This window comes from Paramisgurnus dabryanus, chromosome 1 (assembly GCF_030506205.2).
Source record: "Paramisgurnus dabryanus chromosome 1, PD_genome_1.1, whole genome shotgun sequence".
Lineage (NCBI taxonomy): Eukaryota > Metazoa > Chordata > Actinopteri > Cypriniformes > Cobitidae > Paramisgurnus > Paramisgurnus dabryanus.
The window spans coordinates 6,141,793-6,168,111 of record NC_133337.1 but is presented as its reverse complement, the minus strand read 5'-3'; the positions used below and the strand labels follow the sequence as shown (position 1 = coordinate 6,168,111).

The window sequence follows — 26,319 nt, the reverse complement described above, 5'->3', positions numbered from 1 at the left end:
CCCTGCAGTTCCTCTCCAGTACTCCTCCACTTTGAATAGCATGTTATAATGCTTTCTTAAAAACAAATCATTAATAAAACATTCATTTATAAAAAACATAAGCTGTAAGATGAAAGTGATTATTATGTAAAACATATTTCAATATCATGACATCATTCCATTATTTGTAAAATTGGTTATATGAATAAGGCACACATTAACTTCTTTAGATAGATAAACACATATTAAATCTTTTACTGCAATACTACTTCTAAGCAAACACTTTAATCATTATTAAAACCATCTGTTAGGAAAGAAACACACACACACACACACACACACACACACACACACACACACACACACACACACACACACACACACACACACACACACACACACACACACACACACATACATACACACACATACATACACACACATACATACACACAGGAGATTCTGTTCTTCAAGGTTGAGCTGCCCTGCCCCCATTAAGTTATTCTGTATGCAACCTTCATTTCATTGGTTAATACACATTTATCAAAGACAACATCTTATATTTATTACATCAATTATTCAATGATTAATACTGATTAAGTAAGAAATACATTGCATATTTCATCCTGTGAACATTAAGGCATTAGTTAATGACATAGTCGCCTGTTTGCTTTCCCCCTCAGGCCTCTCTCTTATCTTGATCGATACCAGTCGTAAATTCCTAAATTCCTCCTTGCAGCACACACACAAAAACTGGTAACTCTCCACTCTCAAACATAAACACCTCATTTCTTCATAATAGCTCAGTGCATATATAAAACACACAATGTTTATAGAATAAAATGATTAATTAAAGAAATATAAAAATGGAACAAAATCAATTTCCACAGTCCTTATTTGGACATCTTTGTAACTTTAACACTTTTAGCAATTAGCAAGATTAATAAAACAACATAAAAATCCCACAATTCCCTCTCTTGACCTCTGAAAGAGGTCACACATTTTCTTCCTCCTCCTCATCCAGGTTCTGTAGGCCTAATAGGGGCATGCTATATGGGGGTGGACTATTCTCTTTTCTCTATTGCAGACACTATCAGTCTATTACACAGGGATCTCCATTGTTTATGCCAAATATTATGGTGACTATAATTGCAGTTATACCTCCTAGGGCCACAGAACCTTCCAATTTCCATATAGCTTCATCTCTGTGGAAAAAATACACTTATGCCTATTGGCTAATACTCAAATAACAATCGTAAATTCAGAAAGGAAAAGAAAAAATGAAATATGAAATTAATACTCTAGAATTGTATAAGAAACTTAAGAAATTCAAAGATCAAAATTCAAAGGTCAATATGGTATGTAGGTTATAATGAATATATGGTAATTGTGATATTCAGGTCTCTAAATCCTTCTGTCAGGATTTCCAGCACTTTGTGGAAATCCAATTTATCTAAGCCACACCCCAGCCGGGGAGTGCATACACTTGTTATGTTTTCTTTCTCACACCACTCTCTCATACATCTGAGGCTGTAGGTAAAATTCTCATATGTTGGTAAATCAGTACAATTTTGTTTTGTTATTAAATGAAAAATCAATCTGCCGTCATCCTCGTTGGTAACTGCACATTCACCTGTGTGTTTGTTCTGTCTTACAACCTTTTGTGTACCGTACTTCGCTTTGAACTGTACGGCTATACCTGCTCCGTAGGCACAATCTGTGCTCACACAGTGTGCTAGGGGTTCTGTTACTGGGCTGGAAAAAATGTCACCTTTTTTATGCACAATTTTACAGTGTGTTTGTTGACTTTGTTGTTGGTGTTGTGTGAGTGTTACCACTGATGTGTTACCACTTCCTGTTTGTCCTCTCTGTATTCCAGCTGATTCACTTTCACTTTCAACACTCTCCCTCTCTTGGACCTGAGTCCTCAGGTCCACACCTGTGTCTGTTAGAAACCCAATCATCATTTTTAACAGCTGGGTCGTTCTCACAATTTCTTTTTTGTGGTAGCCTGGCAAGAAAAATGTTCAATCATAGCAGTTAGTTTGTCAGATGAAACGTCATGTGTTAGAGGCAGGATGGGATCCTGTACCACGTCATGCCTTGGACCTGGAAACTGTCGACCTGTAAGCAATTCAAAGGGTGTGAAACCAGAAATCCTGTTAACAGAAAAGCGAATAGACATTAATGCAATTGGTAATGCGTCAAGCCATGTTATTTTTGTCTGTGCACATAGTTTGTCAAGTCAAGTTTTAATGTCAAAGTCAGGTTCAGTATTTCATCTTTGCTCTAACATTGGGGTGATAAGCAGCCCCGAAACTATATGTCAATTCCAGTGCGTGTTTGTCAATTTTGTCAGATCTAACTTTGTCTTGGGAAACCATGGTTGGGGATTTAAGTGGTTTATTAGGCAGTTGACAACAGCCACTTCATTAGGTACCTTCACAGCCTGTAATATGTGTCAGGCTTTGCTAGCATTTACTATAGGCCGGCCTTTCCTGGTTTCAAACCCACCTATCTGCCATATGGCAGTTCCATATATACTGCACCAATCACATATGCAGATTCACTATAAACAATCACCCTCTCTTCACCAGTGTAGTGCAAGGCTTTGATAACAGCTGTCATTTCAGCTCTCTGTGCTGACCGTTTACCTTTCAATCTACCACTCAGTCGTGTTACAAAATCACCCTCAACCTGTTCAACAACTGCAAAACCTGCCGTCAATGTGTCATCTGCTGCTCTGAAACAACAACCATCTGTAAACAGTGTGATTAACGGTGGGGGAGTTGTCAGTGGTACCGCTAACAAACCATCTCTCAATTTATTTGCTTTTTCAGTCAATGGTATAACAACTATAATTAATTACAATAATAATAATTTGTATATCAGTCAATGGTATCCAATCATTTGGCTCACCCTCAGTGATCAGATCTGCCATGTGAACACCTTCATGCACATATATGATGTCTGGGCTGGCAATTTCCTTAAATACAAAGTTTGTTACAATAATCAGTTATTTTTCTATTGTCACAGCTTTTCTTGTTTACCTTTTATAGTGTTCTATGGTGTTCTTTTTTTCTTTTTCAATTTATTTCTTATATCTATTTTAATTTCCTGTCTGCCATAGCTGTTCTATGCCATATATATTTGCTTTTTAGCTCAGTACCATCAGTGGAATTCTGACTTCCTCTGTAGATACCAAATTCAATTATGCATTTCTTCCTGTCAGATTAATAGGAGTCTGATTTGATTTCAGAACAGGTAGTCACACCTAACAACAAAGTTCTTGATCAGCCTTTAAATGTGTCTAGCTGATTTTCTCATAAAGATTGTCTGTGTCCCTATAGTAACAAGGTCTTTAATAAACATTGAACGGCTGTTTACTCTTTCCCCTTTTTCACTCAAAGGCCCGTATGAAGATGAAAAAGTTCAGTGTCCAGTGAAATATTGTCCAGTTTCTCTTGCCTCCAAGAACATTATTGTCTTTCTGAATCTTTCTGGATTCCACTCAGTCTTTTTGGTGTTTCATCCTTGTAAATGTCTCTGACCATATGCAGTGCCCCCTTCACCGCTTGAGTTCAAATATAGTCCCATTCAAATAGAATGTGTTCTCAGTCCAGTTTATGAGTTACTCCTCTCTTTGCAACTCCAACACTTTGATGTCACACACAGTTTTTCATTGTCTGTTTCTTGCCAGCTTTTTAGTCACTTTCTTGAATGTCAAAGGATGAGAGCTTTCAGCCCTTCAAGGTTTAACTTAACCCATTGCAAAATATTGCCTTTCAATTTAAAATAAAATTTATCTTGTGACCACCTTCCACCATCAGATGAAGACTCCTCTTCATTTTGTTAAATCTTTTTTTGTATAATTTATCTGTATCATTCACCTTTTAACAACTTTCTGTCCTTGTTTAATTGTTCATCTTTATTTCCACCTTTAATAACTTGGTCTCTACTCTTTTCTGTAATTTGTTGTTTTTTCTTTCAAAGCTTCGCTTCTGTCTTTCTGCTAGGTTTTGCTTAATCCCATTTATGGTTTTAACAGACTCATTATATCACAGACACACTACATTTTCACACAAATAAAATCTACATCTCCATTTAATTCACCGCTATTGATTTGAAAAACAGGCTGTTGCATTGGAGCTTTGGCTTTCTCATAAGGAGGAGGTTTGTGCAATGAGGGGTAGATCGATTTCACTGGGGGTGGAACTGGAGGAGGAGCCGTAGGTGTCACACTTGAGTCTGGCTGACTGTTTCCTTGTTTAACTTCCTTTTGCTTTGCAGCTGCACCACTGCTAACTTCCCCTTTTTCTATTTGATTTAATAGCCTGCATGACAGCAGCAACCAGAGCTAATCTCGTCTGAATTCTCAACTCTTTCTCTAAGCTTGTCACATTTGGTCCTTTACCAAACCACTTTTTCCTTCTGCTTTTACAATCTTAATTTTGTTTACCAGTCTATGTTCCATGGCAAAAATAATAGGCGTGAGAGGAACTCTCTTTTTCTCCTCTGCCTCCCAACAGTTTTCTTCTCTCAACGTGTTCCACGCTAATGCAACCTCTTTTAGTCTTTTCTCTATATACAAAAGCATTTCGATCTGTTCGGACCATCCTAAGCCTCACAATCTTTTGCAAATACACATACACTGGTGGACACTCATACTCATCACATTCTTTCTGGAATTTAGCCATTTTCACACAATTTACAAGCATGCAGAATTTCAAAAAACCACAAAACGTCACTCTAATCTAGCAAAAGAATATATACACCAGTAGTTTTCAGGGGTTTCACCCGCGCGACTACTGACCCGTCTTTTTAGCGAAAGTTGAAAGCGATTAAATAATATCCGGATTAAAATTAGAATTTACGGAATTTGCATCCGAGGGACTTTAACCCACTTGGTACTTTATAATGTCTAATACATTAATGGACTCCAACCACAATTTACCTTTACGGGACTTTAACCCGAGGGCCTCAAACCCAAACTTATTACTTTATAATGTCTAGTACATTAAAGGCCTCTAACCCAAACTTATTAATTTATAATGTCTAATACATTAAGGGCCTCAAACCCAATTTTAATAAATCTCTTAATATCTATAAAAATAAAAGTTTTTCACTCTGATCAATGTACAAAAATGTAAATTTGTAATTCAGTTCGGATCTCCTTATCAACACAATTAATTTGGTATATGTCCAATAGCAGAATTTGATATAACAGGTTTCTGCTTACCTTTATTTTAGAAGACCGGTCTTTTGTGTTGAAATGGAGCCCTCCCTTACTCTGGTTTCTGCAATGTGAAACCCTCCTTCCTCTCACTCTCTCCTTTCCCTCCACAAAACGTCGGTGGTCACCAATTGTTGGACTTTAAGGCGTCCATTTGCATGTTCATAATTTAGAGGAAAGGCAAAAGATACAAATATCTAAGTTCAAATATTTATTGATCAGATTGAAAAAGTTTAACAGCGCTGGGTCCTCTCAAGTAGCGAACAACCAGCTCAGGAAGTAACATGCTTATTTATAAAATATGTGACGTCGTCTTTCTTCAGAAAATCTCCACCCACAAAGGCCGTTCCCCTCGTCCATCTGACTCCATCACCACACCCAATTTTAGCCTGTAGGCAAAGATGGACACACATAGACAAAGAAAAACAAACTGTTCTCCTCTCATCCCTGGGAGCCCTGCAGTTCCTCTCCAGTACTCCTCCACTTTGAATAGCATGTTATAATGCTTTCTTAAAAACAAATCATTAATAAAACATTCATTTATAAAAAACATAAGCTGTAAGATGAAAGTGATTATTATGTAAAACATATTTCAATATCATGACATCATTCCATTATTTGTAAAATTGGTTATATGAATAAGGCACACATTAACTTCTTTAGATAGATAAACACATATTAAATCTTTTACTGCAATACTACTTCTAAGCAAACACTTTAATCATTATTAAAACCATCTGTTAGGAAAGAAAACACACACACACACACACACACACACACACACACACACACACACACACACACACACACACACACACACACACACACACACACACACACACACACACATACATACACACACATACATACACACACATACATACACACAGGAGATTCTGTTCTTCAAGGTTGAGCTGCCCTGCCCCCATTAAGTTATTCTGTATGCAACCTTCATTTCATTGGTTAATACACATTTATCAAAGACAACATCTTATATTTATTACATCAATTATTCAATGATTAATACTGATTAAGTAAGAAATACATTGCATATTTCATCCTGTGAACATTAAGGCATTAGTTAATGACATAGTCGCCTGTTTGCTTTCCCCCTCAGGCCTCTCTCTTATCTTGATCGATACCAGTCGTAAATTCCTAAATTCCTCCTTGCAGCACACACACAAAAACTGGTAACTCTCCACTCTCAAACATAAACACCTCATTTCTTCATAATAGCTCAGTGCATATATAAAACACACAATGTTTATAGAATAAAATGATTAATTAAAGAAATATAAAAATGGAACAAAATCAATTTCCACAGTCCTTATTTGGACATCTTTGTAACTTTAACACTTTTAGCAATTAGCAAGATTAATAAAACAACATAAAAATCCCACAATTCCCTCTCTTGACCTCTGAAAGAGGTCACACATTTTCTTCCTCCTCCTCGTCCAGGTTCTGTAGGCCTAATAGGGGCATGCTATATGGGGGTGGACTATTCTCTTTTTTCTCTATTGCAGACACTATCAGTCTGTTACACAGGGATCTCCATTGTTTATGCCAAATATTATGGTGACTATAATTGCAGTTATAACTCCTACAGCCCACAGAACCTTCCAATTTGCATATAGCTTCATCTCTGTGGAAAAAATACACTTATGCCTATTGGCTAATACTCAAATAACAATCGTAAATTCAAAAAGGAAAAGAAAAAATGAAATATGAAATTAATACTGTAGAATTATATAAGAAACTTAAGAAATTCAAAGATCAAAATTCAAAGGTCAATCTGGTATGTAGTTACCCAGGTTATAATAAATATATGGTAATCGTGATATTCAGGTCTCTAAACCCTTCTGTCAGGATTTCCAGCACTTTGTGGAAATCCAATTTATCCAGGCCACACCCCAGCCGGGGAGTAGATACACTTGTTATGTTTTCTTTCTCACACCACTTTCTCATACATCTGAGGCTGTAGGTAAAATTCTCATATGTTGGTAAATCAGTACAATTTTGTTTTGTTATTAAATGAAAAATCAATCTACCGTCGTCCTCATGGGTAACTGCACATTCACCTGTGTGTTTGTTTTGACTTACAACCTTTTGTGTACCGTACTTTGCTTTGAACTGTACGGCTATACAGTACCTGCTCCGTAGGCACAATCTGTGCTCACACAGTGTGCTAGGGGTTCTGTTACTGGGCTGGAAAAAATTTCACCTTTTTTATGCACAATGTTACAGAGTGTTTGTTGACTTTGTTGTTGGTGTTGTGCGAGTGTTACCACTGATGTGTTACCACTTCATGTTTGTCCTCTTCCTGTTTGTCCTCTCTGTATTCCAGCTGATTCACTTTCACTTTCAACACTCTCCCTCTCTTGGACCTGAGTCCTCAGGTCCACACCTTTGTCTATTAGAAACCCAATCATCTTATATAACTGCTGGGTTGTTCCCACAATGTCGTTGTGTGGTAGCCTGTCAGGAAAAATGTTCAATCATAGCAGTTAGTTTGTAGAAATAAACAACATTAGTTAGTGGCAGGATTGGATCCTACACCAAGGCGTTCCTTGGGCCTGGAAACTGTCGACCTGTAATCAATTCAAAAGGTGTGAAACCAGAAATCCTGTTAACAGAAGAGCGAATAGACATTAATGCAATTGGTAATGCGTCAAGCCATGTTATTTTTGTCTGTGCACATAGTTTGTCAAGTCAAGTTTTAATGTCAAAGTCAGGTTCATTATTTCATCTTTGCTCTAACATTGGGGTGATAAGCAGCCCCGAAACTATATGTCAATTCCATTGCGTGTTTGTCAATTTTGTCAGATCTAACTTTGTCTTGGGAAACCATGGTTGGGGATATAAGTGGTTTATTAGGCAGTTGACAACAGCCACTGTTGGACTTTAAAGTGTCCAAAGCGTGTTCATCAATGGAGAAAGACACAAATATCTAAATTGAATATTTATTGATCAGATATGAAAAAGTTACAGCATGCCGGGTCATCAAGTCCTACAGCAGGATTTGACTAACTCCCAGCTCAGAACAAAAACATGAGTATTTATCGCCGTTCTTTCTTCAGAATCCTCCTCCCCCAGCTGGCTATTCTCCTTATCAGATTCCATCACCACATTCCTGAGGGGGTTGCCTATCACACACAGACAAAGAAGAAACAAACTGTTCTCCTCTCATCCCTGAGAGCCATGCAGTCCATCACTTTCTCCCCAGTACTCCTCCACTCCACATAGCATGTTTATAATGCTTTCTTAAAAACAAATCATTAATAAAACATTCATTTATAAAAAACATAAGCTGTAAGATGAAAGTGATTATTACGTAAAACATATTTCAATATCATGACATCATTTCATTATTCGTAAAATTGGTTAAATGAATAAGGCACACATTAACTTCTTTAGATAGATAAACAGATATTAAATCTTTTACTGCAATACTACTTCTAAGCAAACACTTTAATCATTATTAAAACCCATCTGTAAGGAAAGAAAACAGACACACAGGAGATTCTGTTCTTCAAGGTTGAGCTGCCCTGGCCCCATTAGGTTTTTCTGTATGCAACCTTCATTTCATTGGTTAATACACATTTATCAAAGACAACATCTTATATTTATTACATCAATTATTCAATGATTAATACTGATTAAGTAAGAAATACATTGCATATTTTATCCTGTGAACATTAAAGCATTAGTTAATGACATAGTCGCCTGTTTGCTTTCCCCCTCAGGCCTCTCTCTTATCTTGATCGATGCCAGGTGTAAATTCCTAAATTCCTCCTTGATGCACACACACAAAAGCTGGTAACTTTCCCCTCTCGAACATAAACACCTCGTTTTTACATAATAGCTCAGTGCATATATAAACACACAATGTTTATAGAATAAAATGATCAATTAAAGAAATATAAAAATGGAACAAAATCAATTTCCACAGTCCTTATTTGGACATCTTTGTAACTTTAACACTTTTAGCAATTAGCAAGATTAATAAAACAACATAAAAAATCCCACAATTCCCTCTCTTGACCTCCAAAAGAGGTCACACATTTTCTTCCTCCTCCTCATCCAGGTTCTGTAGGCCTAATAGGGGCATGCTATATGGGGGTGGACTATTCTCTTTTTTCTCTATTGCAGACACTATCAGTCTGTTACACAGGGATCTAAGACAAGGAATACAACAACATCCACAGGTCACCAGGATGGCCACGAATACACCAATGGAAACTACTACTGAGGTCACTATTGCCTTCCATTTGCCTAATGTTTTATCCAGCCAGTCAGATATGGGGTTGTCAATACCTGAGTGTTCTCGCATTTCTATGGACAAAGTTTTTAGTCCTTCCAGTGCCCTGGTCACTGACCCGTCCGGTGCTGTATTATTCGGAATGTACGTACAACAAAAATCAGAAAATAAATGACATACGCCATTCTTTTCGGCCAACAGCATATCTAGGGCCATTCTATTTTGAACTGCCATAAGAGAAGTGGGTGCCAATTGTTCTGCTAGGCCGTCCACCGCATCTCTGGTCATGTTCGCTAATCTCATAACATTATAATGCACATAATTGATCCTATCCACGTTTTTATTCGGGGTAACTGGAAAGAAGGCCGATAATATTGGGATATTTTCAAATCCGGCAGCTATCTGGTCAGCTAATTTGTATTCGTCAGGTACACCCCTGGGCACACCTATTGCATCGATGTATGTGGGACTATTTAATGACAAATCTACGTTTCTTTTTGCTGCTCTTTTAGCTAGAACATGCCTACGTCGTCTGGCAGTAATGGCATTAGGTTGTGATTGGAGCTTCACAGCTTTTTCTCCTATTAAAACTATTGGTGCCCCCAACCTTACCATGGCACATGTTCCTTTAGATGAGTGTTCGATTTTAGTTACTAACCTTTGACTCCCACAATAATAATATATTCCTGACCTGGCCCATCCTCCAACCATGGACCCATTGTCTTGGTAGGTGATATTACACCACCCGGGGTCAATGGTTCCCAGATTAATTTTTGGATTGGTCCTGGTGAAATTAAAACAGGTGTAATTGGCTATATGGGGCCTAAATGGTCCCGCTCTCGAGTTATTACCTATTGGTGGAAAAACTGAGAATAAGGTTGTGCAGTTTTTTGGAGAGGCCTCTTTAGTTAATGCTAGCATGCACTCATAACCCCACGGGTCTTCCGGGTATAGGGGAGCTGGTTCTGTATATAGTACCGGTCTACCTCTAGCACAGCCTACACAATCTTCTAGTTTCTGTTCTCTGGCCGTGGAAATGATCCATTCCAGCCATAAATTGGTTTCCCCATAGCCTGTGGCCATCTCTATTATGTCTTCTGGTTTTAGTTTGGTATAATCTATTTCAATGATTTCATTAGCTTGTTTCTTTTCCACCGGGTCAGGCAGTTCTGCGGTCGCGATTGTATTGGGTTCTGCTGAGTCTATAATGTTTATTTTTATGAGACCCTTAGGGTCTGTTCCATCCACATCTGCACCTATTACCAACCACATAGTGGTCTCCTCCTTTCCCCCATACCTCATAGCTGTGCCTCCCCGGGGTAACCTGCTCCACTCTCCTATTGACATGGTAACAGGATTTTGAACTGGACTGTAATCTCTTTGTATTTTTAAGTTTTCCCACATTTCCCCATCTGTACCCGTCCTTTTTAGGAGATCCCATGTTCCTGTATAAGCCACTACATCACTCCATCTTGGGCACCATGATCTGTCATCATAGCCTCGCTCCCGACACCATAGTGTGGTCATAATATCCAAACACAAGTATATATCATATCCCCTCCATGAGCTATTCTTCCCTCCACAGTCTATCACACTGCATAAATCAAAAGTGTATGACGTCGTTGAATTTTTTATGTAATCTAATTCAATTCCCCCATATCTCTTTATACATTGATCTTGTGATGTTGTTTTGAACCTTTTGTCATTTTTCAGATTACCTCCACTATTTATGCCAAATATCATGATAATTATAATTGCAGTTATAACCCCTAGGGCCCACAGAACCTTCCAATTTCCACACAGCTTCATCTCTGTGGAAAAATACACTTATGCCTATTGGCTAAAAATAAAAAATAAAAAAACTCTTAAACTTAATACTTGATGAAAGGTAGAAGTATAGTGAAAGAAGTAAAACAATAATACTAATACAAAATTAAAAGGAAGTAACACGATAATAATAGCAAAACTAAAACTTAGATGACATTCACAATGAATAAACCGTAATTGTGATGTTCAGGTCCCTGAACACTTCTGTCAGGATTCCCAGCACTTTGTGGAAATCCAATTTATCCAAGCCACACCCCAGCCGGGGAGTAGATACACTTGTTATGTTTTCTTTCTCACACCACTCTCTCATACATCTGAGGCTGTGGGTAAAATTCTCATATGTTGGTAAATCAGTACAGTTTTGTTTGGTTATTAAATGAAAAATCAGTCTGCCGTCGTCCTCATGGGTAACTGCACATTCACCTGTGTGTTTGTTCTGACTTAAAACCTTTTGTATTCCGTACTTTGCCTTGAATTGTACGGCTATACCTGCTCCATATGCACAATCTGCACTAACACAGTGTGCTAAAGGCTCTGTTATTGGACTGGAAAAAAGGTCACCTGTTTTGTACAAAATTTTACAAACTGTTTGTTGACTTTGTTGTTGATGTTGTGTTGGTGTTACCAATGTTGTTGGTTCAGTTTCTCTCTGTTCTCTCTGTTCTGTAGCACTTATAGCACTTTCACCTTCAACACTCTCCCTCTCTTGGACCTGAGTCCTCAGGTCCACCCCTGTATCTGTCAGAGACCTAGAAGGAGAATCACATGGAACACAAGAAGAGAGATGGAACCAGGTTTCGCCTTTTCCCTGTAGCTGCACACAATGTGACGTTCTGGCAGTCACTCTGAGCGGTTTGGACCATCTGGGTTCGTTCCACTTCCTCCGGAACACCTTCACTCTCACCCAATCAGCCTGGCTAGGGGCTGGGTCGTTGTCCCAGTCCCGTTGTCTGATAGCCTGGCAGGAAAAATGTTTGATCAGAGCAGTTAGTTTGTCAAAATAAGCAGCATGAGTTAATGGCAGGATTGGGTCCTGCACCAAGGCATTCCTTGGGCCTGGAAACTGTCGACCTGTAAACAATTCAAAAGGTGTGAAACCAGAAATCCTGTTAACAGAAGAACGGATAGACATTAATGCAATTGGTAATGCATCTAGCCATGTTATTTTTGTCTGTGCACAGATTTTGGCAAGTTTCAATTTCAGAGTCAAATTCATCCTTTCAACTTTTCCCTGGCTTTGTGGGTGATAAACAGCCCCAAAGCTGTGGGTCAAACCCAATGCCTGCTCAACCTGTCTTAGATGTTCATTTTTGAAGTGACTTCCATTGTCAGATCTTACACGTCTGGGGAAACCATGGTTAGGGATATAATGATTTATCAAACATTTGATGACAGCTGTGCTGTCTTCTCTGCCTACCGGATAGGCCTCAGGCCAGGCAGTGAACGAATCGACGATCACCAAAACATATCTTTTCCCTCTCACTCCAGTTATCATGTCAGTGAAATCAATAATGATTTCATCCCCAGGTCCTGTTGTGATTGGAAAATACCCTCTCTGGGGCTTAACAGTGGGCTTCACATTATGTTCACAGCACACTTCACAAGATCTAATGTAATTGGCCACCATAGACGTCAAAAATGGATGCCACCAATACTGAAGATCACGTAACATCTGTTTGTCAGATACATGACTCGCTGTATGCACCTGTTTAAACAATGAGTCACAGAGTGACATGGGCATGGCAGGTCTCCCATCCGGAGCCTGCCACAGGCCGTCATTGGCACGGACAGCACCATGGTCTCTCCAAGCATTCTTTTCATCAGGTGAGGAACCAGCTTGTTCCTTTATCAAGTATTCACGAGTGAAACGTGGTAATATGTCTGATTTTGTTTTGTCTGAAGTCACAACAAATTGTGTGGCTGTGTACCCGGCAGCATTTTTGGCAGCGCAATCAGCAGCGTCATTTCCACGAGCAATAACTGAGTTTGCTTTATCATGTCCCTGGCATTTCACCACAGCCACTTCATCAGGAATCATCAGAGCCTGCAATAGGTCTCTGGCTTCGCTAGCATGAGTTATAGGCCGGCCTGTTGTTGTAACAAATCCACATCTCTGCCACACAGGCAGCTCTACATGTACAGCTCCTATCACATATGCAGAGTCACTATAAATAGTTACCCTCTCTTCACCAGCATAGTGCAAGGCCTTGGTTACAGCTATCATTTCAGCTCTCTGCGCTGACTGCTTACCCTCCAATTTACCACTCACTCTAGTCACAAAATCACCCTCAACCTGTTCAACCACAGCAAACCCTGCCTTTAATGTACCATCCGATGCCCTGAAACAACAACCATCTGTGAACAATGTCATTGCTGGTGGGGGAGTTGGCAGCGGTACTCCAAAGAGGCCATCTCTAATTTTGCTGGCTTTCTCAGTTAAAGGTATGCAATCATGAGGCTCTCCTTCAGTGATTAAGTCAGCCATGTTAACACCTTCATGCACATATGTGACGTTGGGGCTAGCCAAAATCTTGGCCAGCTTTCTTTGCCTGAGAGGTGAGAAAGTGAAAGCAGTTGAATTGACAAATGACATTACAGAATGAGTAGTGAGAATGGTCAACGGGTGACCCATTACAATATGAGATGTTTTTGTTATCAATTTGGCTAACCCTGCCGCGTAGCGAGCACATGCTGGCTGTCTCTGCTCAATGGGGTCCAACAAAACACTACTGTACATCAAAACCTTTCGTCCCCCTGTTGTTTTCTGATACAACACACCATGGGCACTGTTTTGAGTTTCAGATATATCCAGTATGAATGGTTTGGCATAGTCTGCACAATTAAGATGAGCTGCCTGCGACAACTGTGCTTTTAGTGAAATGAAAGCTGATTCTGCCTCTGGGGTCCACATTAACTCTGCCCTTAGGTTTTTCATGCCCTGTTCTCTCACTAATGCTCTTAAAGGTGCAGTAGCAGACACATACATGGGTATATATTGTCTGCTGAAGCCAGTCAGGCCTAAAAATGACAACATGTCCTTCACAGTCTCTGGTCTTGGGTGAGACATGATGCTTTGTCTCTGTTGTGGTGTCAGTGTGGAGCCCTGTGCCGTTACCATCCTACCCATAAAAGTGACGCATTGTCTGCATATCTGCAGCTTCTCCCTGCTCACCTTGAACCCTGACCTGTGTAGTTGTTGCAATACAAGTTTTGTTACCTCCATACACGTTTCCATGGATGTGGCTGCTAGCAAAAGGTCATCAACATACATAATCAGCACACATCCCATTGGCAATTCACATTTTCGTAATTCAGTTTGTAATACCTGATTGAAAATGCCAGGTGATAAAACAAAACCCTGTGGTAAACGGTTATAGGTGTACTGGCGCCCCCTATAGGTGAATGCAAAACATGGTTTGCATTCATCAGCTATAGGGATGCAGAAAAATGCATTTGCTAGATCAATGCACATAAACCACTGATGTGCAGGTGATAAATTTGATAAAGCAACATATGGGTTGGGTACATTCAGTGTTCCAGTCTCCACCAAACTGTTAATAGCTCTCAGGTCATGTACTAACCTATACTTATCTGTACCGGGTTTAGGTACTGGAAAAATGGGCGTGTTCCATTCAGAACTTGCCGGAGTTAAAACTTGTTTACTCAATAAACCCTCCACTGTGGTCCTAACTCCCTCTTCTGCATCTGGTTTGTTTCTGTACTGGGGAACCCACACTGGTACTGTGTTAGATAGTTTAAATGTGACAGGAGTGATATTACAAAACCCTACATCTGTTGGGCCCTGTGACCATAAGTCATGCGGCATACTTCCTATCATCTCCTCTGTCCCTTCGCCATCTGTGTTTTCTCTGCCATGGCTTCTAGGTAGCTGTTCATGCTTCAAAATACCTACATCTTCTGTGTGCTGCCTAATCCAATAAGCATCTTGCCTTTGGGAAAACCACACCCCTTTCATATCTGTCTCCATCCAATCATTGGTAGCCATTAATCTTTTTACCATGCTGCCTAGTTCCCTAGCCTCATGATTTGGATGTAACGCAAGTGAGATGTGTGGTGCGGCTTTATCTGCCATTTTATACCATTCTTTTTGTTCTTCTGTTAAGATGATTGGAGCTGCCACGCCCTGATTCCCTATCATAATGCCATTACCCACTAATCTCCATTTAGTTCCCTCAATAGATTGAAACAATTCCTCATAGGTGATGGTATCAAATCTGTCATAAAACACAGTACAATGTAATGGGTCTATAGGTGGTAGAAATAGGGCTATGTCTTGTATCCAGGGCTTATATGTGTTATACAGGGTCACTACACTGTTACTAGACATTTCATCTTCCCAGTCTGTTTCTAATTCTGCCCAGTAGATGTCAACTAATTCCTTGTATTTTCCCCCTACTAGCATCCATTGGTTTCCTGTTTCTGTTGAACCCAATGAACAATCTATGGTATTTCCGTCCGGAAACCCAACTATGACACCGTCCGGTGAACACAGTATGCTAGCACCCAATTTAATTAGTAAGTCCCTACCAAGTAAAGGAATAGGTGCATTGGAGGAATACAGAAATGCATGTGAAACAGATTGGTTAGCTACTGTGGTTGGTAAATGTTTAGTTAATGGCCACTTTTCAATTTCACCAGAGAAACCCATCACATCCACCGTTTTACTACTAAGATGTTTTGGCTCTATGGTGCCTTTAGTTACGGTGGAATATGTAGCTCCAGTGTCCACTAGAGCTTTTAGTGGTGTAGCGTTTACCACTATTTCCATGAGAGGCTCAGCCATTCCCCTCATGGTGGTTTCCTGTGTGCCTCGTCATTCCTCCACCCCACCCCCTTGGCCCCATGTTGGGTGCATAGGCGCCATAAAATTTGGTTGTGGGAGGTTGTGCTGTCTAGGTGGCCCCCTGCCATAGCCACCAGCTCCACGGCCGGCCCCACCTCTTTGGGGACCCCATCCCCCTGCAGGTGGTCCATTGTGTGAGCTAGCACTGGAATTTTGGGCCCGTGACCATGTTATGGGACAATCACGTCCCCAATGACCCTCCTGTCCACACACATAACATGTATTCCTTCCAATTCCACCATAGCCACCCCTACCTGCTCCACCCCTACCCCTTGGGCCTCCCCTATTTTGTTGATACCCTCCCCATGGGTTTCCTCTATGCAGTGGTCCTGTATATGGGTCTTGTGGGCCATTGGGATATGAATTTGGGTACTGGGTAGTTTGTGGTGCATTAGGTGTACCTGTGGTGGTGTCTGGTTGGGCCTGCTGTAGCATTTGCTTCTTCTTTGTGTTTGCTTGTTTGGCCTGTTCCAGCTGCAGTTTTAGGAGCTCATTTTTTATTTTATCTACCTCAGCTAGCTCTTTACTTGATTTTTCAAGGGCTCTATCTGTATGATATATGAGATGTCTCTCCCATACCTCATTTGTCGCTGCAGGGATGTCTGGGTTGTTTTCCATGATCTGCTTAACACTGGGTGGGGCCCCTGCCATTACTGCTGACCTAAAGACATCCCTGGTGACCGGGTTATTAATACCGTTCTCTTCAGTTAGCTGTTCCCATTCAGCTGTGCATCTGAAATAATATGCTGCACCTGTCTCATCTGGTTTGATTTTAAATTTAATATTTTGGTATACGGTTGGTGGAGTAGGAAACTGAACCCTCAGAGCCTTGCCTATTACAGTGCTCACAGTGGTATATGGCGTGTCATTGTCATGCAATATTATATTGGCATTTTGTTCAAAATCTTTTACTTGTGCATTGGTCAGGATCTGACCTAACAGGCATCTGATGTCACCCAAAGCCAGCATTGTGCCATGACATAGCGTGGTTAATTTATTTAACCATCTGCCGCCACCACTGGTGATAGGTGGGAGTTTACTCATAATGGCAGTTAAATCACTATGAGACCAAGCTTGGTATTTGTCACCACCCGATTTAGCTATCAGAGGCATGTTATTACTGGCCAACTGGGAATATGGGCCCGACCTTGCTGGCTGTTCTGACCTCATTGGCTGTTCTTGTTCCAACATCCATGCCTGGAAAACCTCATCCACTGTTACGTCTACCCTACTCTTATCTTTGGATCTGGTGTTGCTCGCTGGCCCATCATATGGTTCTCCTGCAGGCTTTCTTAACCCCTTTTTCTGTCTACCTGGCCCACTACCTTGTGGTATAGATGCCCTTGCCATTGGAGGTGAGCCCTGTGTTATGATCATTTTGCCCTCTATTTTCACATCCATTGGCATGTTTACCTCAGTCTCGGTCTCGTGTGGGTTATTAGCTAGTGTTAACGTGTTTGGTCTTCCTGGTGTTGGTACCAGTCGCCTGTATGAAGAAACACTAACTACACTTCCATCTTCACTTTCAGAGTCACTTCCTCCCTTATCATCAGTATTGTGTCTGTGACTGCTACTATTTTCCCCTCCATTATTACTCTGGTCAACTAGTTGTGTTACACTATTTTCACTCATAGCCCTTTTATTTGCACTCCCTGTTTCACTGATGGCCCTTTTGTTTGCCATGTCGTGTTTTAGAATTATGTTTCTCAATTGTACTAACTCATTCCTTAGACCATTTAATTCCCCCATGTCTATGTCCAATTCACCTCCATTCACTTGCATCATTGGCTGCTGCATGGGAATTACAACAGATTCCTTCTCATAAGGGGGAGGTGTATGGAGGGAGGGGTAAAGTGGTTTTACTTTAGGAGGAGTTATAGGCGGAGCTGTGGGCGGAACCGGGGGTATTGGCTGAGCGCTTCCTAGTTCTATTTCCTGTTGCTTGGCAGCAGCACCACTGTCAACTTCCCCTTTCTTCTTACTAATGGCCTGAGCTGCGGCTGTTACCAATGCCATTCTGGTCCACATTCTCAATTCTTTTTCTAAGTCTTTAATCCTTTTTTCCTTTCTATACCATTTACCTTTACCCTTCACTTCATTGATTTTGTGCACAATTCTCTGTTCCATAGCAAAAATAATCGGCGCTAATGGAACCCTTTTTTTCTCTTCTGGTTCCCAACAATTCTCATCTCTCAATATTTTCCAGCCCAATTCAACCTCTTTTTGTCTTTTCTTAACATCTCTTGGGTCTGTCTGGGCCATCATAAGTTTAATCACCTTTTGCCATTGTACATATACTGATGAACAACCATATTCATCGCATTCTTTCTGAAATTCAGCCATCTTTCATATGATTTTCATAAAATAACAACTTCACAGCAATATGTCAAAGCAATACATAAAATTTCACCAACACGATTAATCACAAAAACTCAAATTGGACAACTCAAACCAGCAAATCAATTTGAACAACTCAACCCAGGCAAAATAAACAATAAACAAAGAATTTACGGAACTTTCATCCGAGGGACTTTAACCCAGTTGGTACTTTATAATGTCTAATACATTAATGGACTCCAACCACAATTTACCTTTACGGGACTTTAACCCGAAGGACTCAAACCCAAACTTATTACTTTATAATGTCTAGTACATTAAAGGCCTCTAACCCAAACTTATTACTCCCATTCTTTTAAGTTTTTCAATCTGATCTTGTATTCAATTATTTATTACTTTCAGTTTGGATCTCCTTATCAACACAATTAATTTGGTATATGCCCAATAGCAGAATTTGATATAACAGGTTTCTGCTTACCTTTATTTTAGAAGACCGGTCTTTTGTGTTGAAATGGAGCCCTCCCTTACTCGATCTTAGGCAATTCGAAACTTCTCTTAATCTCCTTTTCCCTCCAAAGAACGTCGGCGGTCACCAATTGTTGGACTTTAAAGTGTCCAAAGCGTGTTCATCAATGGAGAAAGACACAAATATCTAAATTGAATATTTATTGATCAGATATGAAAAAGTTACAGCATGCCGGGTCATCAAGTCCTACAGCAGGATTTGACTAACTCCCAGCTCAGAACAAAAACATGAGTATTTATCGCCGTTCTTTCTTCAGAATCCTCCTCCCCCAGCTGGCTATTCTCCTTATCAGATTCCATCACCACATTCCTGAGGGGGTTGCCTATCACACACAGACAAAGAAGAAACAAACTGTTCTCCTCTCATCCCTGAGAGCCATGCAGTCCATCACTTTCTCCCCAGTACTCCTCCACTCCACATAGCATGTTTATAATGCTTTCTTAAAAACAAATCATTAATAAAACATTCATTTATAAAAAACATAAGCTGTAAGATGAAAGTGATTATTACGTAAAACATATTTCAATATCATGACATCATTTCATTATTCGTAAAATTGGTTAAATGAATAAGGCACACATTAACTTCTTTAGATAGATAAACAGATATTAAATCTTTTACTGCAATACTACTTCTAAGCAAACACTTTAATCATTATTAAAACCCATCTGTAAGGAAAGAAAACAGACACACAGGAGATTCTGTTCTTCAAGGTTGAGCTGCCCTGGCCCCATTAGGTTTTTCTGTATGCAACCTTCATTTCATTGGTTAATACACATTTATCAAAGACAACATCTTATATTTATTACATCAATTATTCAATGATTAATACTGATTAAGTAAGAAATACATTGCATATTTTATCCTGTGAACATTAAAGCATTAGTTAATGACATAGTCGCCTGTTTGCTTTCCCCCTCAGGCCTCTCTCTTATCTTGATCGATGCCAGGTGTAAATTCCTAAATTCCTCCTTGATGCACACACACAAAAGCTGGTAACTTTCCCCTCTCGAACATAAACACCTCGTTTTTACATAATAGCTCAGTGCATATATAAACACACAATGTTTATAGAATAAAATGATCAATTAAAGAAATATAAAAATGGAACAAAATCAATTTCCACAGTCCTTATTTGGACATCTTTGTAACTTTAACACTTTTAGCAATTAGCAAGATTAATAAAACAACATAAAAAATCCCACACCACTTCATTAGGTACCTTCACAGCCTGTAGTATGTGTCAGGCTTTGCTAGCATTTACTATAGGCCGGCCTTTCCTGGTTTCAAACCCACCTATCTGCCATATGGCAGTTCCATATATACTGCACCAATCACATATGCAGAGTCACTATAAACAATCACCCTCTCTTCACCAGTGTAGTGCAAGGCTTCGATAACAGCTGTCATTTCAGCTCTCTGTGCTGACCGTTTACCTTTCAATCTACCACTCAGTCGTGTTACAAAATCACCCTCAACCTGTTCAACAACTGCAAAACCTGCCGTCAATGTGTCATCTGCTGCTCTGAAACAACAACCATCTGTAAACATTTAGATTACCGGTGGGGCAGTTGTCAGTGGTACCGCTAACAAACCATCTCTCAATTTGTTTGCTTTTTCAGTCAATGGTATAACAATTATAATTAATTACAATAATAATAATTTGTATATCAGTCAATGGTATCCAATCATTTGGCTTACCCTCAGTGATTAGATCTGCCATGTGAACACCTTCATGCACATATATGATGTCGGGGCTGGCAATTTCCTTAAATGCAAAGTTTGTTACAATAATCAGTTATTTTTCTATTGTCACAGCTTTTCATGTTTACCTTTTATAGTGTTCTATGGTGTTCTTTTTCTTTTTCAATTTATTTCTTTTATCTATTTTAATTTCCTTTCTGCCATAGCTGTTCTATGCCATATATATTTACTTTTTAGCCTAATACCATCAGTGGAATTCTGACTTCCTCTGTAGATACCAAATTTAATTATGCATTTCTTCCTGTCAGATTAATAGGAGTCTGATTTGATTTCAGAACAGGTAGTCACACCTAACAACAAAGTTCTTGATCAGCCTTTAAATGTGTCTAGCTGATTTTCTCATAAAGATTGTCTGTGTCCCTATAGTAACAAGGTCTTTACTAAACATTGAACGGCTGTTTACTCTTTCCCCTTTTTCACTCAAAGGCTCGTATGAAGATGAAAAAGTTCAGTGTCCAGTGAAATATTGTCCAGTTTCTCTTGCCTCCAAGAACATTATTGTCTTTGTTAGTCTCTTTCTGGATTCCACTCAGTCTTTTTGGTGTTTCATCCTTGTAAATGTCTCTGACCATATGCAGTGCCCCCTTCACTGCTTTAGTTCAAGTATAGTCCCATTCAAATAGAATGTGCTTTCAGTCCAGTTTATGAGTTACTCCTCTCTTTACAACTCCAGCACTTTGATATCACACACAGTTTTTCATTGTCTGTTTCTTGCCAGCTTTTTAGTCACTTTGTTGAATGTCAAAGGATGAGAGCTTTCAGCCTTTCAAGGTTTAACTTAACCCATTGCAAAATATTGCCTTTCAATTTAAAATAAAATTTATCTTGTGACCACCTTCCATCATCAGATGAAGACTCCTCTTCATTTTGTTAAATCTTTTTGTCCTTCATACAATTTATCTGTGTCATTCACCTTTTAACAACTTTCTGTCCTTGTTTAATTGTTCATCTTTATTTCCACCTTTAATAACTTGGTCTCTACTCTTTTCTGTAATTTGTTGTTTTTTCTTTCAAAGCTTCGCTTCTGTCTTTCTGCTAGGTTTTGCTTAATCCCATTTATGGTTTTAACAGACTCATTGTATCACAGACACACTACATTTTCACACAAATAAAATCTACATCTACATTTAATTCACCGCTATTGATTTAAAAAACGGGCTGTTGCATTGGGGCTTTGGATTTCTCATAAGGAGGAGGTGTGTGCAAGGAGGGGTAGATCGATTTCACTGGGGGTGGAACTGGAGGAGGAGCCGTAGGTGTCACACTTGAGTCTGGCTGACTGTTTCCTTGTTTAACTTCCTTTTGCTTTGCAGCTGCACCACTGCAAACTTCCCCTTTTCTATTTGATTTAATAGCCTGCATGGCACCAGCAACCAGAGCTAATCTCGTCTGAATTCTCAACTCTTTCTCTTAATCTTTTACAGTTGGTCCCTTTCCAAACTACTATCATTTTTTCCATGGCACATACACCGGTGAACACACATATTCATCACACTCTTTCTGAAATTAAACCATTCTTTATACAACTGTAAATACAATTCCTCTATATATATACAACATCAAAATGAAATATACCCAAATACAACTGCAGAATCAAGTGCACAATGGAATTTCCTGGGCCTGTAACCCAAAGGTTTCCACACCCTTAATTTAATACTGTACTCAATTAGATAATTTCTAGGACTTCCACCTAAAGGTTTCTCAACCCATAAATTTAATACTGTACTCAATTAGATAATTCCTAGGCCTTCCACCTAAAGGTTTCTCAACCCATAAATTTAATACTGTACTCAATTAGATAATTTCTAGGACTTCCACCTAAAGGTTTCTCAACCCATAAATTTAATACTGTACTCAATTAGATAATTTCTAGGACTTCCACCTAAAGGTTTCTCAACCCATAAATTTAATACTGTACTCAATTAGATTATTCCTAGGACTTCCACCTAAAGGTTTCTCAACCCATAAATTTAATAAAAAAATTCAAAGATTTCAAAAAGTTTTTCACTCTGATCAATTCTTATTGTTTAAATAATTAATTTCAGTTCGGAGCTCCTTATCAACACAATCAATTTGGTATATCCAAATAGCAGAATTCGATACAACAGGTTTCTGCTTACCTTTATTTTAGAAGACCGGTCTTTTTGTGTTGAAATGGAGCCCTCCCTTACTCTGGTTTCTTCAATGTGAAACCCTCCTTCCTCTCACTCTCTCCTTTCCCTCCACAAAACGTCGGTGGTCACCAATTGTTAGACTTTAAGGCGTCCATTTGCATGTTCATAATTTAGAGGAAAGGCACAAGATACGAATATCTAAGTTCAAATATTTATTGATCAGATTGAAAAAGTTTAACAGCGCTGGGTCCTCTCAAGTAGCGAACAACCCGCTCAGGAAGTAACATGCATATTTATAAGATATGTGACGTCGATCTTTCTTCAGAAAATCTCCACCCACAAAGGCCGTTCCCCTCGTCCATCTGACTCCATCACCACACCCAATTTTAGCCTGTAGGCAAAGATGGACACACATAGACAAAGAAAAACAAACTGTTCTCCTCTCATCCCTGGGAGCCCTGCAGTTCCTCTCCAGTACTCCTCCACTTTGAATAGCATGTTATAATGCTTTCTTAGAAACAAATCATTAATAAAACATTCATTTATAAAAAACATAAGCTGTAAGATGAAAGTGATTATTATGTAAAACATATTTCAATATCATGACATCATTTCATTATTTGTAAAATTGGTTATATGAATAGGGCACACATTAACTTCTTTAGATAGATAAACACATATTAAATCTTTTACTGCAATACTACTTCTAAGCAAACACTTTAATCATTATTAAAACCATCTGTTAGGAAAGAAAACACACACACACACACACACACACACACACACACATACATACACACACATACATACACACAGGAGATTCTGTTCTTCAAGGTTGAGCTGCCCTGCCCCCATTAAGTTATTCTGTATGCAACCTTCATTTCATTGGTTAATACAAATTTATCAAAGACAACATCTTATATTTATTACATCAATTATTCAATGATTAATACTGATTAAGTAAGAAATACATGGCATATTTTATCCTGTGAACATTAAAACATTAGTTAATGACATAGTCGCCTGTTTGCTTTCCCCCTCAGGCCTCTCTCTTATCTTGATCGATGCCAGGCGTAAATTCCTAAATTCCTCCTTGCAGCACACACAAAAGCTGGTAACTTTCCACTCTCGAACATAAACACCTCGTTTTTACATAATAGCTCAGTGCATATATGAAACACACAATGTTTATAGAATAAAATGATCAATTAAAGAAATATAAAAATGGAACAAAATCAATTTCCACAGTCCTTATTTGGACATCTTTGTAACTTTAACACTTTTAGCAATTAGCAAGATTAATAAAACAACATAAAAATCCCACAGCGGGTAAACAAGTAGATGTCATGTTTCCAGCACTCGGATTAAAACTCAACACAGCATTGAATGGCTGCAGAGACTGAGTGTCCTGACTGTGGGGTTGACTAATAAATATGGATGATCTCTGCTCTTCTCTTCAATGGAGCGGGGCGTGGGTCATTATAGATAATGCCGTAACAGGAGAAAGACGGTACATCTCCCTCTTATAATACAGTTAACAAGAAATTACAATATTTGTTTTCAATTTCAATTACATCAGTTAAAAGCAGACATTCCAAACATTATGTAGACATGTATCTTTTGTTTCTATGACAAGTATTCGTTAAGTTACAGTTAATTTTTCTGAAGCATTTCTGAAATGACTTCAGTGAGGGAGAGAGAACAAAACGTGCATCATTTTTATTTTCTTAATTTTGTCAAAAGCACAACATTCTGTTTTTATTGGGAGTGGAAAGAAAAAAACTATACACTTTAACGTTTTAAATTATGTATAAATCATATCTGTATGTTCAAAATTATCAGAGTTATTTAAGTAACATGACATACCTTAGATGAATTCTGAGTCTTCTGAAAAACAGCAAAAGAAGATAAAAATCAGTTCACAAAACATTAATATTAACTCAACAGTCTAATTTCACTACATAGTAGATAATATTAACTCAGTCTAATTTTACTACATAGTAGAGGTCGACCGATATGGTTTGTTCTCTGGCCGATGCCGATTATGATATTTAAAAATTAGGGCATGCACCGCATGCACGAGTGTTTGAAGCCTATGAATGAAAACACGTCATTATTCGCGTCAGTTCACACGCACCAGCGCAGCGCGTACACTGGCGGGGAGCAGAGCGAGACTTTCAAGTCTGTTAGCCCCGGACGGCCCTGGCCCAATTTAAACCCTGCATATCTATCTGAGTCCTGATCAGAAGGTAACGTCCGATTCCGATCGAGTCTGAAACCACGTGATCGGGGCCAATTTCCGATCACGTGATAGAATTTGTTAGTAGGGATGTCCCGATCCTATTCCTGAATACATTTATGAACTATTAGCCTACATTTGTGCAATTAAAACAAAAATTTTTTTTTGGATTTTTTTAAGTCACAGTATTAAATTGGTTATGTACCATCTCTTTGCAAAAATAATATTACTGCTCTATGTGTAACTGCATAGCAAGCAACATGACGATATACTTATTATACACTAATATTGAGATAAGTGAGATGCATACATAGCCATCTTTTATCTTTTGCATGTTTCTCCTAATCTTTGCTTGTGTTGCCAATGTAAGCTGTGACTTAAAGGGGACACAGAATGAAAAACCATTTTTACCTTGTCTTTGTTGAAGTATGGTAGTCTACCCACATTCACAAAAATACAAAAAGTGCTAAACATCTCAGTCTCATAGTAATTCCTCTTTTAGAAATGTCAGCCAGAAAACAGCCCAATCTGAAAAACTGATGCTTATGACATAACAGGCTTCTAACTGCCCCTCCACTTTAAAATAATTGGCTACATTTTTTGAGTGGCAGCAAAGTCAGCCAATCAGTAATGAGATTGCAAGTTAAGCCAGTAGGGGAGCCAAATAGGTGCAAAACCACTTGTTTAAAATCCTCCACCCTAATAAAGCTATTTCTATTAGGGTGGGGGATAGCCCCACCCTAATTTCACTACATGCGCTGAACACGGAGACTTCCACCACTTAATATGTTCATGTGATAACACGAAAATGGACCCATGTTCCGCACACAAATGATTGCATTCGGTGCACATGTGCACATCCACGTACCGTTACTTCCCTAATAAATATACATATTTAGTTAAGAATCTGAGCATGTACACCCGAGAAAATTACAAGTATATATGACACTGGCAACACGTTAGAACCACTAGGGAACAACACCACTTCCGTTGCCAAAATGCACGTGCAACTATTTGATCACATGGGCTGTAAAAGGGTCTATAAACTAAGATTTAAATGATTAACAAAAAACACAACTTTTCTTAAACTTTATACGAGTTCGCAAACATGCATTATTAGAAAGATGAAAAAAGCACATACAATAAAATACAATACCAGCAGTGTAAAACCCTTATTC

At 38.9% G+C, this 26,319-nt stretch overlaps 1 long non-coding RNA gene across 1 annotated transcript in view; it reads right to left on the bottom strand.

Moving 5' to 3' along the window:
* The window catches only part of LOC135747173 (uncharacterized), a 41,608-nt gene that overhangs the window by 5,984 nt on the left and 9,305 nt on the right, over positions 1-26,319 (bottom strand). The window contains exon 2 of the long non-coding RNA XR_010531719.1: positions 24,769-24,789. This is a non-coding gene — a long non-coding RNA (uncharacterized lncRNA). The remainder of the gene's footprint in view (positions 1-24,768; positions 24,790-26,319) is intronic.